We start from the raw sequence: 17,002 nt of genomic DNA, 5'->3' as shown, positions 1-17,002 counted from the left end.
TAAGTGAGATGGTTAGCAAAGGACCTGGCTATCAATATTTTCCTCTGAAAGCACTCAGAAGTAGACCTGAGGGCTGAAGTAGGATGTGCTAGGAGAGGGTAGGTCTCTGGCTTTGCCCTGGATGCTTTGAGGGACAGGATGGTAAGAATGGAGATGGAGAGGAAATATTTTCTGGATACTCTTCACTATTTTGTGGTTGAATATGAGGGGTTAAAAAGTACAATGCACAGATGGCATTAAGGTGGAGCCTTGATGCTAGCGGAATGGATTTCTTGAATGATATGTGTACTGGATATCAGTGTATAAAGACAGAAGATTTTAGTGTTCTAGTTAAAAAAAAGTGATAGACATTTTAACGTTTGGTCTTAGTAAATGCAGAAAAAGAAAGAGTGTCAGTCTATTTATACAAATGCCTGAAACCTGATCAATGTTGGTAAAAGAACAATCTGATTACATAGTTGTACTACAAGGAAAATCATGCCCATGATGCAACTTTGAACTTTGAGGACATCTCAGCTTTTTATTTAGGGCACTGAAGTGGTGGAATGGCTCCTTTGAGAGGAAATTAAGAAATAGAAAGGCATACTAGTGCTCAGAATGAAGACGAGAAACAATAAAAGAAGGAAGAATTGAAAGGGTCCCTAGAGAAATCAACATGCATAAATTAAAGAATAGGAGAAGAGGAGAATGTGATTGCAACAGCAGAGAAAATTTAAGTAAATGAGAGCCTGGTAAAATGACTTAAAATAAGCCTGATGTATAAAATATAACACACTCTGCATACATAATCATGGACTTTAACCCAATTTTGTTTTTGTCTTATTGCTCATTTGCTTGGATAGCACCTTTGGGTCCTAACCTTTGGAAACCCACAGAAGCCCAGAGTGCCATTATCAGAAAGTAATAAACCTAACAACATTTGAACAAGGAATATTTTAATGAATTGATGTCTTTAGTTAATACCATATTGACTGTGTGTATATATTGCTTAATTTAGTTAATTTTTTTTCTTCTTTCAGTCTTTGTTTCTCATGATCCCTTTCCAAATCATCCTTTCTAGAAGCCCTTATAAGTGAGTGGATTTTCCTTGATGATTCTGGTTATTTCTGTGCCAAGCACTAGGGCTTTAAATAAGAGTCCGTGCTTTTGGGAAGAAGAAAAAAAGAATCGATTTTTATTTGGCTGCTGTGGTAGGCAGAATAATGACCCCCTAAGATGCTCATGTCCTACCATCTGGAACTTGTAAGTATGTGACCTTTCATGACAAAAGGGACTTCATATATGTGATTAAGATTCAGAACCTCAAGGTGGGGAAATTATCCTGGATTATTCAAGTAGGCCCAACACAATCACCAGAGTTCTTAAAAGTGGAAGAAGGAGTCAGAGAGGAAAGTCAGACGGAGATGTGACTAGGAAGTTGTCAGAGAAACTCAGCATTGCTGACTTTAGAGATGCAGCACAGGTCAAGAGTCAAGGAAGTTGCCAAAGGCAGGGAAGCAGCTTCTTGTCTAAAGCCTCCAGAAAGGAATGCATCCTGCTGATATTTTGATTTTACATCAGTGAGACTCTTGTTGAACTTCTGACTGAAATTTTGTGTTTCTTAGAAGACTACAATTGTGGTAATTTGTTATAGTAGCATGTAGAGAACAAATACGGCAGTTATAAATACCTAACAGAGAGAGAGAGAGAGAGAGAGAGAGAGAGAGAGAGAGAGAGAGAGAGAGAGAGAGACCCAGAAACCACTAGATCAGTTGGAGATAAAGAGAAAGAGATTGCCGGAGACCAGCTCCAGCCGGGTTCAGGGTACCCCAAAGGTGGAGACGGCGTCGGTGATTGGGGGGAAGAAGAAAGAGAGAAAGAGAGAGAGAGAAAGAAAGAGTCTGGACTCCAATCTAGTGCAGAAGCGATGTGTGTTATTGGGAATTACAACGGGTCTTTTATACACAAAGTCAGACTGAAGCCAGAAACCTTAATCCATAAAAACTTAATCAATGATTGCCTTTAAACCCTTTTCATATGATAATTTTAAAATCCCATAACAAAGGATAACCTAATCCCTGACTGACATATTCTATAAACCTTTTTCATCCTAAGCTGATTGATTTATGCCAAGTTAAACAATTCTATAGAAGCTTAAGTATTTACTTTACAAACGAAAGTGGCCTATCCCAGAATGTTTGGAATGTGACCCAGTCCAAAGTTCACAGTGGGCTACCTGCAAGTAACCCAGCCGCATTCTTTCAACAAAATGGCTGTCTTCTAAAACTATATTCTACAATTTACACCTTCAATAAATCCTAAGATCATGACCCAGAAGCCTGTGACCAATACTAAGGCTCTTAGATGTGACACGAGTTTGAATTATAAGTTGTGTGAAAGCCAAAACTGCAGTTTGAGGAAGAATGGGAGCAATGAGCTTCTAAAGTTGGCTTGTGTTCGTCCCGGTTTCAGAGTTTTTATGTTTTGAGCTCACAGGAGCTTAATCTGGTTAGTGCTGAGTAGAAAGGGGGAGGAAATGGGGTCAATAGCTCCCGAACACATCCTAGTGGTCTCGGGGTCAATGGCCCTTCCTGATCCCTAATGCTCAGTGGGCCTCCGTGTCCGGCTCCCAACAAGAGATGACAGACCAGAGCAGCAGGACTATTCAGATAGCCAACCCACAGAATTATGAACTGGTGTCCCTTGAGCCAAAAGCTTTGGGTGGTTTGTGATTTAACTGTAGATAGACTAGATAACGAGATGAATCTCAGTTCTGGCCAAGGAGCTATGAAGGAATCTATTGCAGAAGGCTCTTCTTACTGGCAGAGGGAACACATGGGAAGGAACAGGTCATGTTTTTCTGCCTTTAGACCTTTTCCGGGGGATGCTGTCCTAGAGCTGTCACCACTTTCTTGGAGAGGAGAGGAAAGAAAGTGTGATGTGCTGAGTAAAGAGAGGAGCTGTGGACCAGGATCCTTAGGCATTGCCTGCATTAACACAGGTTTCCCTCTTAACAAGGCAGAACCTCACTTGCAGTGGTGAACAAAATGTACAGGCCCTGAGGTTCCAGTTATAGGCCAACCAGGAAAATGGAAATAAATCTAGATATTTAGGGAAGAAGGAATTTAAGAAAGAGGATAAGGCAGTTGCAAATCTGAGGCCTGAAGGTCATGCTTGAAGGAATCTGCTGAGTTCAGATTGACTTGGAAGTTTCAAGAAGTCAGATGTTTCACCCCTGCAAGAACTCCCAATCCATCTACAGTTGCCTCCAGACCAGAGTTGGGGAATGTCCAGAAGGACACCAGGAAAGAGATTGCACCAAGCCCATGTGCAAAGCCTTCACACCGGCACACCACAGCAGAAGAATCAAATAGGCATACATTTCCACAATTTATGTTGGATGATGTCAGTTCGACAGAATGCATTCCCATTTCTCTTCTGATTTTCCGACCTCCATGCAAGTGTCTTTTGTTGGGATAATCTAACTTGGAGTCCTGCCAGCAGAAATTCTGGTGAGTGCATCATCCAGGATTCCAGTCCCTGAGATACAGAGTGGAGTTAAGAAGGAGAGATGGATGCTGGCTGGCCAGGAGGCATGCTGGTACATCCGGTCAACTGCAGCATCCCATCTCTTCCAAGATGCAGTGACAGCTCAGCAGGAGAAAGCCTTAGACTCTCCCTTGGAGCCGACACTTTTTATTAAACTCCTATCAGGCATTTTGGCACTTTTCTGCCCTCTATTAATTTTAAGAACAAGCCTGCAAGATAAGAATTACAATAATAGGTAGGCAACAATTGTTTATTGAATGCCTGCTATATGCTAGGCACTGCTCTTGGCCATGGGATACAGTTAGGGTCCCAGTTTGTCTGGGATTGTCCTCGTGTTAGCACTGGAGAGTCCTGTGTCCTAGGCAACTGCTTGGGCCCAGACAAACCAGGAATGTTGGCGACTTAGATGCAGCAGTGAACAAGACAATCTTGGTACTCAAGGAACTCATTTTAAAGTTATAGGATCCAGACACAGATACGACACACATAAAAGTAAGACAAGAGGCACAATTTTATGTAGTGTGACACCAGAAAGAATTTAAAGTACTTAGTGTATTGATTCAGCTATTATTGTATAAAATGAACTGGCTCCTCTTCTAGTGGATGAAAGAGCTGATTCACTTAGGACACAGCTTTATTTTCAGAAGGACCACTGCTCACGCCCTCAGGTGGGTGCAGATAAAGATGAAAGGCTCCCATTACCCTGGGGCTATAGAAGGACTGTTTTGTCAGCTGCCTTAGCTTACCCTTCCCAAAAGTCAAGGTCTTTGAGGCAAAATAGGCAACTTTTTGGAGAGGCCATATGCTCCAGGAAGAGGAGAATGAGACTCTATCCTTGCTTTCTTGAGAGCCAGAATTGTTAGAAGCATTTTGATGGATAAGGGTCATTCTGAGGACTGGGTAGGAAACATTCCACAGTTTCCCAAGTGAGCTCACCAGGAGAGAAAATGGGCTGGCCCCAGCAGGTCTTGGTGCCTACCATATCAACAACGACCAATTGTCTGGTGTGCCCAGGACTAGAGTTTTCTGGAACACAGGACTTTGAATTTGTAGCCCCCTAGGTGAGTCTTAGAATGACTATGGAGTTTGTCACCAAATCAAGACACCTGAGAGTGAAGTGGAAGGTTGTTAATAAATACCCCAGTTCAACAGGGTGTATACTGGACCTGCTTCATAAAAGTAAGACAAGAGGAGCCTGAGAGATGTGACTACATTAGACAACATTTGTACCTGATTCAAATTTCAGGGAAGTGCAGCTCACAGGCAGCTGAGGCTGGAGACCTTACCTTACTCAGGCACTTTGCTAAGGTGGAAAGCTAAGGGGACAGTGATGGAGTTGTAAAGAGATGGGACACTAAAAAACCATTCAGGTGTAAACTGCCTTATCCAATTACAGACAAAAACATTTTTGGAGTTCCAGAAAGGCAGGAAAACAATAGCAACAAATGAGAAGTTCAGGATTTTGCATTAAAATATTCAACAAAGAATATATCTCCAATGGTTTTCTGCCATTTTGATAAATATGCATTTATTTAAACAAACTGAGATGCAGCAGCAGTGAGGGTTCTGGAAGGAAAATAACCTTCTTTGCACTGAGGGTGTTTAAAGGTCCCCAGGGGACCCTGCCAAAGGTGGAACACACTGGCAGTGGGGAACATGAGGGGGAGTCCATCTTCCTGGACACTTTGCCATGGTCCAGCAAGGGTCTGTGCTTCCATCAGTGGACTGAAGACTGGCGATTCCACAGCTGTCCAGACAAGATTTGAACCCAAGTCTCTTTGGAAAGCACACACTCTTTTGCTTATAGAATAACAACTTTTGCTCGCTGTCACTAAGAAGCCACAATGTAGAGTGCAAGTTATCACATAACTGCAGCTCAAAGGGATGTGGAATACAGAGGAGAAAGGAATGAGCTTTGTCAGGGCACTGGGACTGGGGGAAGGAGATAGTGGTATCTGCCAGTCCCTCTCTGTCCATATAGCCATGCTGGTTATGCTTCCTGGTATCATTTAGAAAAATTTCCAAAAAAGAGAACTTAGCACTACCCAGGCCTGATACTGAAGGTTTGGAGTCCTTAAAATGTATGTGCAAATATTTATTTCCTTGAAGCCTTGAGGCCATCCAGAGAGGTAAGGTTAAAAACAGAAAGAAGAAAAGGACAGTGACCAAAAGAGTCGTGAGCGAAGCTTGCTGGGTCCTTGGCCATGCGAAAACCAGGTGAGAAGCAGGGTGGAGGTTTCTACCCCAGATAGAACTTTTTACATGATTTGTTCATCGTTTTATTTCAATGGAGTATGTGTAGGTTGCAAAGAGTTCTTCACTTTGTGAATTGTGGAAATGTTGCATGCCTAAGTAGAGCTCTGCATAGACATCGAAGATCAGCATCATATCACAATTAATCCAACCAGTCCAGGAGACGGGCAGCCAGGCTGTTCACAATTTTCATTAAGAAAAATATGCTGTAATAAACATTTGCACATTTTTAGCCTTCATATTTTTTTTTTTTTTTACATTGGATAAATGTATCTTTCCTTGGGATAAATGTTTTGAGGTGGCTTTGCTGGGTCTGAGGATATAATGAGTCTTTTTTTCACATACATTTCTTGAGTGGTATGTATATAGAAAATGTATAACAGTTTATAGCTCCACCAGCAGCATTTGGCAATCTACATTTCCACTCTTGTTAACAATGGCCATTCGCATTCTTTTTGTTTACGCATTTGTACATTTGATAAGCAAAAATTAGTACATCTTTGTTTTAATTTTCATTGACTATAACTGGTAAGAGTAATTGCCTTTTTACATTGTTCTGTTTATATTTCTTCTTTTGTAAATTGATATTTAATGTCCACCATTGTCTTTTTTTTCTTCTTCTTTTTAAATCTTGGGACTAGAAGATCCCACAACATTTATTCTATATAACAGAAGCTTAATCCTTTTAATGTTTCCAAATTAAAAATATCATGCATGAAAAATGGAAATCTTATGTCTTACAAGAAAAAAAGTAAATCTTTAAAATATATGGCCCTTATTTTTCTGCTTCTTAAGTAGAATTAGAGAAATTGGTTCATTCACTTCTTCAAATACTTTTTTTGAAGCTTGCTGGTGTCCCTCTGTCGTCCAGACTGGAGTGCAGTGACACAGTCACAGCTCAGTACAGCCTCAACCACCTGCTTTCAGGTGATCCTTCTGCCTGAGCCTCCTGAGTAGCTGAAACTACAGATGCATGCTACCGTGACTGTCTAATTTTTTGATTTTTTTTTTTTTTTTGTAGAGATGAGGTCTTCCTTGTTGCCTATGCTGTTCTTGAACTCCTGGACTCAAGCAGTTCTCCAAAGTGCTGGGCACTGCCTTCTTTTTTGTTAAGGTTATGAATGTTTTTATCTTTCATATTTAAGGACTTTATATTTAGAAAATTTTATACTGCCATCTCATAACTTTTGTATATCCCTCTCCCAATTCCGATTTTTTGCCTCATCAGTGCATGCCACAATTCTAAATTTTTATGTAGAACAAGCTATCACATTTCCCTTGGCTTTGAATATATCCATCTATCTTGGTTTTTCATATATATAAACCAGAGTGCCAAAAAATGCATACTCATTTTAAGAGATGTTAAGAGATGTCTGCCATAATCAGAAGTATCTGGATGCTGGTGGTAACCACTTTGAGTACATCTTGTAATTGCAGAAGTCAAATGTGGCTTGTATTCATCTTATTGAGTATTACAATTTTGATACAGTTTTTTCCTTTCTTAAAATGTGTATACATTTTTTGGTGCCCTCTGTGTATATATATATAACCATACACACACACACACACACACACACACACACACACACACACAGGTTATAAATATACAGTGTATCTATATAGTGTATATGTGTTTGTGTATATATATGTATATATAAAGCTAAAACTAAATATACATATATTAAAACTAAAACCTAATCTTCACTCGTAGGTTTATAAAACATATTCTTCAGTTTTTTATAATATTTTTCTCATTCAAATTATTAATGCATTTGACATTTGTGAGGATATAACAGATGAGTGTATTAATCAGGGCTATTAGTTGTAACATCTCAAAGTATTTCTGTCCAACTTGAGAAGGAAGTGACTTATTAAAAGGATATAGGATAGGTCACAGAAAGAATGGGCAGAGAAGGAGATTGAGGGGAGAAGCTGACTCAGTGTAATTCAACCTGCAACGATGTCCCCAGGGCCACCCCGGTGGGCTGGCTGAGGACATCACTGCAGCTGTTGCCCACCTTCCCTGCTGCTGGTAGAGTGAATGTGGTACTACATCTGGGGACTTCACAAACTGTGGCCCTTGTAGTCCTCTGGTCAGAATGGACCCCTGTAACCTTGCTTCTTTTGCGCTTGGACTCACTGAACTTTTGATTCAAACTCTGAGGGCACAAATGAATTTGGCAGAGTCTAGGTCTTATGCCCAGACTGCCACTGCAAGGGAAGCTGGGGTCTCCGGCCCCAAGATGGGTATATAGAGATTGTGCTCCTCTAGAAATGACAAGAGATCAACAGCAGTGAGGGTGGGAGCAGGCTTGTTCTTACACGTGGTGAGTCAGTTTATCTAATACCATGTGCTAGATGATCAGTTCTTTTCCTACTTGACTGAAATGGCACTCTTAGCATCTATTAAAGTTCTATAACTCTTTGGGCCTGCTTCTGGACTCTTATTTCTTATGGAATGAGACATTTTAACAGGTAGCTTTAATATGTATTATGTAGCTTCATAATACATTTTAGTATCTGATAGTAAAGATTCCCCCTTCTCCTTTTCTTCTTTTTTAAAAAGGTGCTTTGCTATTTATATATATACATTTCTATATATTCACACACACACACACACACACACACACACATACACACACACATATTTATGCCTACAAATACATATGTATGTGTAATTTTGGATGCTTTATTGGCTATGAAATACAATCAAGGTACTGAGTCTTTTTTTTCCAACATGTTTATAGCCTATGTTTAATATTCATATTAGAAAGGAAGATATATATAGACAGGTCAACTTGGGGACAGTTTCCCTGTAATCACTTAAAGATTGAAGGGGTAAGTAATAAAACAAAATACAAAAATTAGTTTGAGAAAACCTCAGACATTAGTAGAATTAATAATATGAGGCATTCATTACTCTGATACCAAAACCAACACAGATAATACAGCAAAACTACAGACCCTCATGAACATGGATGCACAAATCCTTAACAAAACATGAACTATCAATATATGAATAGAATATGTTATCACCACTTGGGATTCATTCCAAAAATGAAAGGTTGCCTCAATAGTTGAAAATCAATGAATATAATCAACCATATGAACAGGTTAAAAAAGAAAAACCATATTATCATTTCAACAGAAGCAATAGTAAAATGGATAAATTTTAGCACCATTTATGATACAAGTTATCAGAAAACTTAGAAAAGAATTTATTCATATTGATAAAGAACAGCTATGAAAACCTACAGCTAATAGCAAATGTAATGTTGAAAGAATGAGTGATTTTTTTCCCTCAAGTTGAGAACAAGAATATGCACTCTTACCATTCCTTATTATTATTATTATTATTTTGGAAAGGAAGAAATAATAGCATTTGAATGAGTCTAGCAAGATTCCAAGGCACAAAGTTGACATGTAAAAATCAACTGTGTCTCACTATGCTAGCATTGAAATATTAGAACTTTTTTCTCTTTTAATTTTTTTATTTTAAAGATGTGGGGTACAATTCAGAGTTAGGTATACAAACGTTCATTATGCAAGTACTATTAGAAATTGTAATTTTAAAACAGTATAATTTATACCAGTACCAAAAATTAAATACTTAGGTGTTTCAGTTGCATATAATGATTTCTAAATCTCATTTGCTAATTTATTTTTCCAGAGAATACTCATAAGCATGTAGCAACCCAGGCTTGATAAGTGGTTGAACAGGTCTGACTAGGAAATGTTCAGATGGGAATTTTTTCCAAATCCATAAAGTGGAATTGGAAATGTGAACATAGGAGTAAATTTAATTAGTTTTTTTTTAGTTTATGCATATTTTATTTTAAAGATGTGGGGTACAATTCAGGATTAGGTATATAAATGGATATTATACAGGTAAAGTGTTAGGGCCTCACTTTGGTCCCCACTTTGCCTGGTTTGAGATCAGGTACCCTTATTGTTGTTCTAACCCCCACCCAGGCAGTATCCTGCTACTGCCAATTCCTTTCTTACAGTATGTTAGTAAATGTTCACGGTCCACTTATGAATGAGAACACATGGTACTTTGTTCTTTGTTTCTGTGGTAGATCACTGAGTATTATAGACTCTAAATCCATCCATGTTGCTGTGAAGGCCATATGTTTGTCCTTCTTTATGGCTGCATAATATTCCATTATGTATATGTACATTTTTTTTATCCAGTCCAGTTTCGATGGGCAACACGGTTGGTTCCATGTTTTTGCCCGTATGAATAGTGCTGCAATAAACATGCGTGTACAGGTATCATTTTTATAGAATGATTTGAGAACTATGGGTATATTCATAGGAGGATTGCTGGGTCATATGGAAGGTCAATTTCTAGTTTTTTAGAAATTGCCTCTATGTTTTGTTGAACTAGTTTGCATTCCCACCAGCAGTGTAGAAGTATTCCCTTTTCTCTGCATCTCTGTTCCCTTTTTTGCCAGCATCTGTTGTTGTTTGTTTTATATTTTTATTTTTTAATTTTTTTTGAAATTTTAGGGTTATTTTTATTCACAAGTTTTGAAAAATGTACATTTTTTTACATGGGTTACTTGTGCAAAGTTAGATTTGGAAGAGTGATAAATGCATAAAGGTGACAATATAACATTAGACAAAACATTTACAAGCCTTGTCTCACACTGCTACTTAAAGGTACTGTATATCTAAAAGTATAAATATCCAAAGAAAGATTGCAGACGTTGGCTTTACGGTTCTTATAATGCTGAAAGGGAAGAAGAAACTAAAGCATGCAGCAGTAACTCGTTATTTGAGGGGAAACAGTCTGTCACAGATATGTTCCCTTCCTTGAATTAATTCAAACTCTTAACAAAAAGATGGGATTAAGTTTGTTCATCTAGGGCAGCACTCCTCCTTTGAAAAGATTAAAGGATCTTCAACTTTCCCTAGCTCAAAAACTGATGATTGTTTCCACTCCTCTGCTCCCACACCTCTTTAAAAAAGCAAAAACCCAGAAGACCAGTATTCTGAAACTTAGCATGGGTGTGTCCAGTCAGTATCTTACAAAGAGGATGTGTCAGTTACAATTGCTGTGCTCCTTTGGCTGAGTCCTTCAGCATTCTCCTTCCTACCAGTAAATACAGTCTTGTAACTCATATTGCTTAGCTCTTAGTATCATAGGATTTTAGTCTGTTTATCTTTCATTGTGTGTACATGAATTTGTTTCTGTTTTCTGTAGGTCATATTCCAAACATATTCACTTCTAAATCCAACACAAGTGAAAGACCAGCCAGGATGAAACACTTCAGCAATCATTTTGTTAAAAATAATATCCTGGTTATCCAGTTATGCACAGGCACCACATGTATAACAATTAATGTCAAAAGCTTCGTGTAAAGTATAGTAACACAAATAACTGCCTGAAAGCTGCAAATGAGCCAGGCTCGGTGGCTCAGCCTGTAATCCCGCGCCTTTGGGAGGCTGAGGTGAGTGGATGGCCTGAGCCCGGGGGTTCGAGACCCGCCTGGGCAGCGAGACCTCATCTCTACAATAAATCAAAAAATCAGCCGGGCGTGGTAGTGCACGCCTGTAATTCCGGCTACTCGAAAGGCTGAGGCTGAAGGATCGCCGGAGCCCAGCAGGTCGAGGCTGCGGTGGCCGGGAGCGGCCACTGCACTCCAGTCTGGGCGACAGAGTGAGACTCCAACTCAAAAAAAAAAAAAAAAAAAAAAAAAGAAAGAAAGAAAGAAAGAAAAAAGAAAGCTGCAAATGAGATACAACAGAAAAAGAATTAAGCAGTAGTAATTTTTGCAAGTAACCCAGGTACAGTACATTTGATTTCATAGAGGCTGTTTTTTGATGTTCAAGGAGAGGGTAGAAGGGAGAGGAAAACCTTGGCAAGGGAAGCTGGAAACAGCACAACAGCTATTTTGCTTTTAATAAAGTAAATGTAATGACACTGAGGAATAGGAAGGTGACAAACAAATCAATATATATTTTTCTTAATGGTCAGCTTCTCCTTTTGCTGTACCTGGGGTCAACCATCACGCCAGCTCGGTTCTACTATGGCAGAAACACGCTTTTCCTATTCCCGCTTGCTCTCCTGGTGCAGCCGAGCGGCCTGGCTGACCGCCGGACTCTTGGGATTGGGTTCATCCCACAGAGACTGTATGGATGTTAAAATGGAAGACACGTCGTAAGTTGGACTCCAACGGTTCTGAAGTATGTCCAGACGTATACTACCATCTGCATAGACATTTGGATGAAACGTCTTAGAGACAAATCTAACTGTAGGTGGTTTACGCGGATATTCTTCAGTGACTTCTATTGTGAGTTTAAATGTCCCATCCTCAAATGGGGTCCCTTCAGGCCCCCCAATGACCGCGTTCCAAACCAATGTGGTGTTCTGGGACGGAGCCCCCCTGACTCCAGCCGGAGGATCCTCCTGCAGCCTCTTGAAGTCCCGCACGAGGCGCCGCCGAGCCCGGGGCGGACATATCTCTAGGGGGGTCAGGGGTGGGGCATACACTGGAGTCCCGGGTTCCCTGCCGCGGGTGAGGAGCCCAAGGAGGCTGAAGGAGCCGAAGAAGGCCCTCCCTCTCCGAAGTCGAGGGTCGGTCTGGCCTGTTGTCTGTTTTATTAATGTTGGCCATTCTTACTGGGGGTTAGGTGGTGTCTCAATGTGGTTTTGATTTGCATTTCTCTGATGACAAGTGAGGCTGAGCACTTTTTTCATGTGACTGTTGGCTGCCCGTCTATCTTCATTTTTTCTTTTAGAAAGCAGGATTTATTGAGAGGTCAGAAAAGACCCCACAATGGGAGGGGACCCGAAAGGGTTGCCCCCATAAATCTTCTTTTAAGAGGTGTCTATTATGTCTTTTGCCCACTTTTTAATGGGGCTGTTTGTTTTTTTCCTTTCAGCACATTTGAGTTCCTTGTAGATCCTGGATGTTAGGCCTTTGTCAGAGAAGTAGTTGGCAAATATTTTTTCCCACTCTATGGGCTGTCTCTCCGGTCTCTTGATTGTTTCTTTTGCTTTGCAGAAACTTTTCAGTTTGATGAGGTCCCACTCGTCTATCTCTTCTCTTCGGGCTTGGACACCTGGGGTTTTGATCAGGAAGTGGTTGCCTATTCTGATTTCTGTAAGGGTGTCTCCTGCATTTTCTAAGATTCTTATAGTTTGAGGTTTTATGTTTAGGTCTTTGATTCACTTAGAGTTGACTTGTGTGTATGGTGATAGGTAGGGGTCCTGTTTCAGTCTTCTGCATGTGGTCAGCCAGTTTCCTCAGCACCATTTACTGAATTTAACTCCCCAGTGGTTGATGTTGGAGGCTTTGTCGAAGAGGAGTTGGTTGAGAAATTGAGGTTTTTGCTTCCAGAGTCTTAATCCTGTTCCACTGGTGCTATTCCTGTTCTTGTACCAATACCAGGCTGTTTTGATTATTGTAGCTTCATCATAAACTTTAATGTCTGGAAGTGTGATACCTCCCATTTTGTTTCTTTTGCTAAGGATTGTTTTGGGTGTTCGTGGTTGTTTATGTTTCCATATGAATTTCTGTATTGTCATTTCCAGGTCAGAAGAATGATGTTGGTAATTTAATGGGTATTGTGTTGAATCTGCAGATTGCCTTTGGTAGGATGGACATCTTAACAATGTTGTTTCTTTCTATCCATGAGCATGGAGTATTTTTCTATCTGTTTGTGTCTTCTTGGATTTCTTTGAGCAGTGTTTTGTAGTTTTTATTGTAAAGATCTTTAACTTCTCTGTTTAGGAAGATGCTGAGGTATTTCATTTTTGGGGGGTGGCTATTGTGAATGAGATTGTGCTTTTTATTTGATTCTCTGCCTGTTTGTTGGTATTGATTCTTATAAAGTTATTTTGCTAGACAACTTATCTAATTCGTCTCTTATTTATTTGATTCCTTGTGTTCTCTAGTTTGATCATCTCCAACAGTAAATTTAAAAATATTTTCAAGATTTACAGTTCCTACTCTTGTTTGTTTTAAATCTATTACAGTTAGCTAAAACTTCCAGAGTATGTTAAATATTGGCAGCAATTTTGGTCATCCTTGTCTTATTTAAGAACTGAATTGAGATTCCTTTAGTTTGCTGATCAATTTTCTTTATCATGCTGATGAAACTCCAAAATTGCTATTAGTGTTCATTAGGAAAGGATATTTCAAATGATCAAGCTCCTTTTGGCATTTACTGGATTCAGCAAAGAACCTGAAACGTTTGTTCTGTGGTAACTCTTGCTTTCCACGTTCAACTCAGGCGTTTGTTGCATGTCTCTTTCTGTATACTTCTAGTTACTTCCAGAGGCGTGGCTGGATTTGGGCTCAGCTACTTTGGGAAGAGTTCCTCCTAGGGGGCACTGTTTTCTTCCTGCTGCCTCTCATTGGGAGTCCCAGTGTCTACTTGTACCATTTTCAGTGAGATGACGGCTGATCTGATGGCTCAAGTAATGTCAATCAGCAGTACCTTTCGTTATAACGTTCCCCATTAACCTTTCACCTAATGGTTTTAGCATCCAGTAACAATTGTCTCCATTTACTATTTTAATAGAGGTTGCAAAAACGGTGACTTAAAAATAACTATGACTATTTTTTCCATTTAATAATTGAATTTTTCTATAAAGAGAAACATGGGTCACCATGAATTAAAATTTTTGCAGAAAAGGCAGGATAAATACTCGAGTTTTTTCTCCTTCCTTACCCTTTGTTAGAACGATGAGTTGGTGCCTTAGTGACCCTAGAGGAAAAGAGGCAGGGGGTAGCTAATGTGATGCTGTAACCAGTGATGTGATGGTTTTTTTGTTTGTTTGTTTCCTATTTCTGTCAACAATGGGTAAGGTAAAAGAGGATTTTTGCTTTTAAACTGTTGAAAAAGACTTTACAGGTCATGAAAAAATGGTGGAGGGAGGGTTCTTGCTCACCCCCATAAGTGGTAGATAACCTGCATTCTGCCTCACTAACTTTTCTCTTTTTTGCCTTTTCGTGTTCTCCTGGTTGGGACATTTAAGACACTTGTTATCTAGAGATGTAAGGCTGTTTCATTTGCCTCAGGTTATTCTCTCTCTCTCTCTCACTCTCTGTCTTTGTGAGAGAGAAAGAGAGAGAGAGAGAGAGCGAGCGAGGGATTTATTTCTGATCATGTGATCTTGCCATGTTTCCCCTATTTGCAGAGTAAAATTTTGTACCTCCATGTTGGGGAGAGCAATGATGCGTCCTTGGGACTCAGATTTTGGAATGTCTGTGTTCCTTGGGGAACTATACAAAGCTAACTGTTAAAGTCTTTGTATTTCAAGATTTCAAGAGCCTCCAAGAGAAAGCTGAAGCAACCAAATGGGATAGAACCCTGCAGAGAAACCACAAAAGCTGTCTTCATTCTGTCTCCCTCAATAATAGCAATAACTTTATTATGGAATATGAGTGATAATGAGGATGATGAGGATGATGATGATGATGATGATGTATGTGTGTGTGTGTGTGTGTGTGTGTGTGTGTGTGTGTGTGTGTACCTGTTTGCATGAGGACACTGAATTAGAGAGTGATTATAAAAAATAGAGTAATTTGGGAAAATGACCTAGCCTATATAAATGTGGAATTTTAAAAGTCAGGTGTCAGTAAATTTCCAAGCCTAGAGCCCATAGATGTAAGTAGCATCTACTGTTACATTCATTGTATTAAAAATCCTATGGATAGACAGCAGCTGTTTCAGCCAGTGTTTGAGGCTTTGTTCAGGGCCTGTTGAGTTATTTTGAGGAATAGTTGACTCAAGTCAGGAAAGTTTGTCTTTGGGTTTGTCTTGCAAGATCAGTGTGTATTTTAGTTCAAGGTGACTTTTGTCTTATTCTTTGGGAAACCAGAAAGTTGAACCAGAAAACAAAACAAAAACCAACAATGACAGAGTGGGAATAAGATGGAATATGGAACTGGGATTGTGGCTAGAATATAAAATATATGCTGTGAAACCTGACAGAGGAAAGCCATTGCATTGCTTCCTTCTCATTCAGCTGATGCTAACTGAGCACCCACGTGATCAGGGCCTTGTGCAAGGCTCTGGCAGTTTGGTGGATGAGACTTTACTTTGGTCTTGAAGGGATTTCAAGGCTACAGTAAGATAGGCAATAACAATAGAATGTGATAAGTGTATCAGTAAGGACATATTTGGGGTTCTCTGGGAACTCACAAGACAATACCTCACCCACTCTTGAAGGCCCCAAGGAGAGTATCTTATAAGATACATCTGGACTGAGGTCTGCTGGATGAGTGTGGGATAAGGGAAGTCAAGGCAAGGAAACTCCTGTGCAAAGGCCCTGCCTTATGAGAACATTAGGCAGGGAGTGAGCAGAAGAGCTGTGATATGTGATACTGGAGAAAATGTCAGAGAGCAATTATACCAAACTTGCAAGACAGTGAGAAGTGTGGATGTTCTTTTGAGGACAGTGAGGCATTGAAGGGAACAATATGAGTCAGGTAGCCATTTTAGAAAGTTACATCTGCCCCCAATAAGTGCTTGATAAACACTTGTGTATTTCTTTCTTCTGGCCTTTTCTACATAATTTTTTAAAATTGACAAGTCATAATTATACATATTCATGGGGTACTTAGTGATGTTTTGATACATATAAATGTATAGTGATCAGATCATGATAATCAACATATAGATCATGTCAAACTTTCATTATTTCTTTGTGTTGGGAACATTCAATATCGTCCTTCTAGCTATCTGAAACTATATATTTTTGTTAACCTAAGTCATCCTATGCTGGTAGAGAACACTAGGACTTATTTCTCCTATTTAGTTGTGATTTAGTGTCCTCTGTTCTATTTTCTACTTCTGTGAGATCAACTTCTTTTTAGCTTCCGCATATGATTGAGAACCTGTGGTGTTTAACTTTCTGTTTCTGGCTTATTTCACTTAATATAATGCCCTTCAGTTTCATCCATGCTGTTGGATGGAGGATTTCATTTTTGTTAATGGCCTGATAGTATTCCATAGAGTATATATACCACTTTTTACAATCTGTTCATCTGTTGTTGGATACCTAGACTGATTCCATATCTTGGCTGTTACAGGTAGTGCTGCAATAAACATGGAGGTGCAGATGTCTCTTTGATGTAATGATTTCTTTTCTTTTGGGTAAATTACCAGTAGTGGAATTGCTGGTTCATATGGCAGTTCTCTTTGTAGTTTGGAATAACCTCCATTCAGGTCTCAATAGTGGTTCTACTAGTGTACATTCCCG

General features: G+C 39.5%; 1 pseudogene; it reads right to left on the bottom strand.

The window, feature by feature from the left end:
* Nucleotides 1-11,788: 11,788 nt before the first annotated feature.
* Nucleotides 11,789-14,956, bottom strand: LOC103270329 (annotated as a pseudogene).
* Between the last annotated feature and the right edge of the window lie 2,046 nt (nucleotides 14,957-17,002).

This window comes from Carlito syrichta, unplaced genomic scaffold, assembly GCF_000164805.1.
Source record: "Carlito syrichta isolate Samal-C Ts95f unplaced genomic scaffold, Tarsius_syrichta-2.0.1 Scaffold309798, whole genome shotgun sequence".
Classification (NCBI taxonomy): domain Eukaryota; kingdom Metazoa; phylum Chordata; class Mammalia; order Primates; family Tarsiidae; genus Carlito; species Carlito syrichta.
This window is presented reverse-complemented; position numbering and strand designations above follow the sequence as displayed.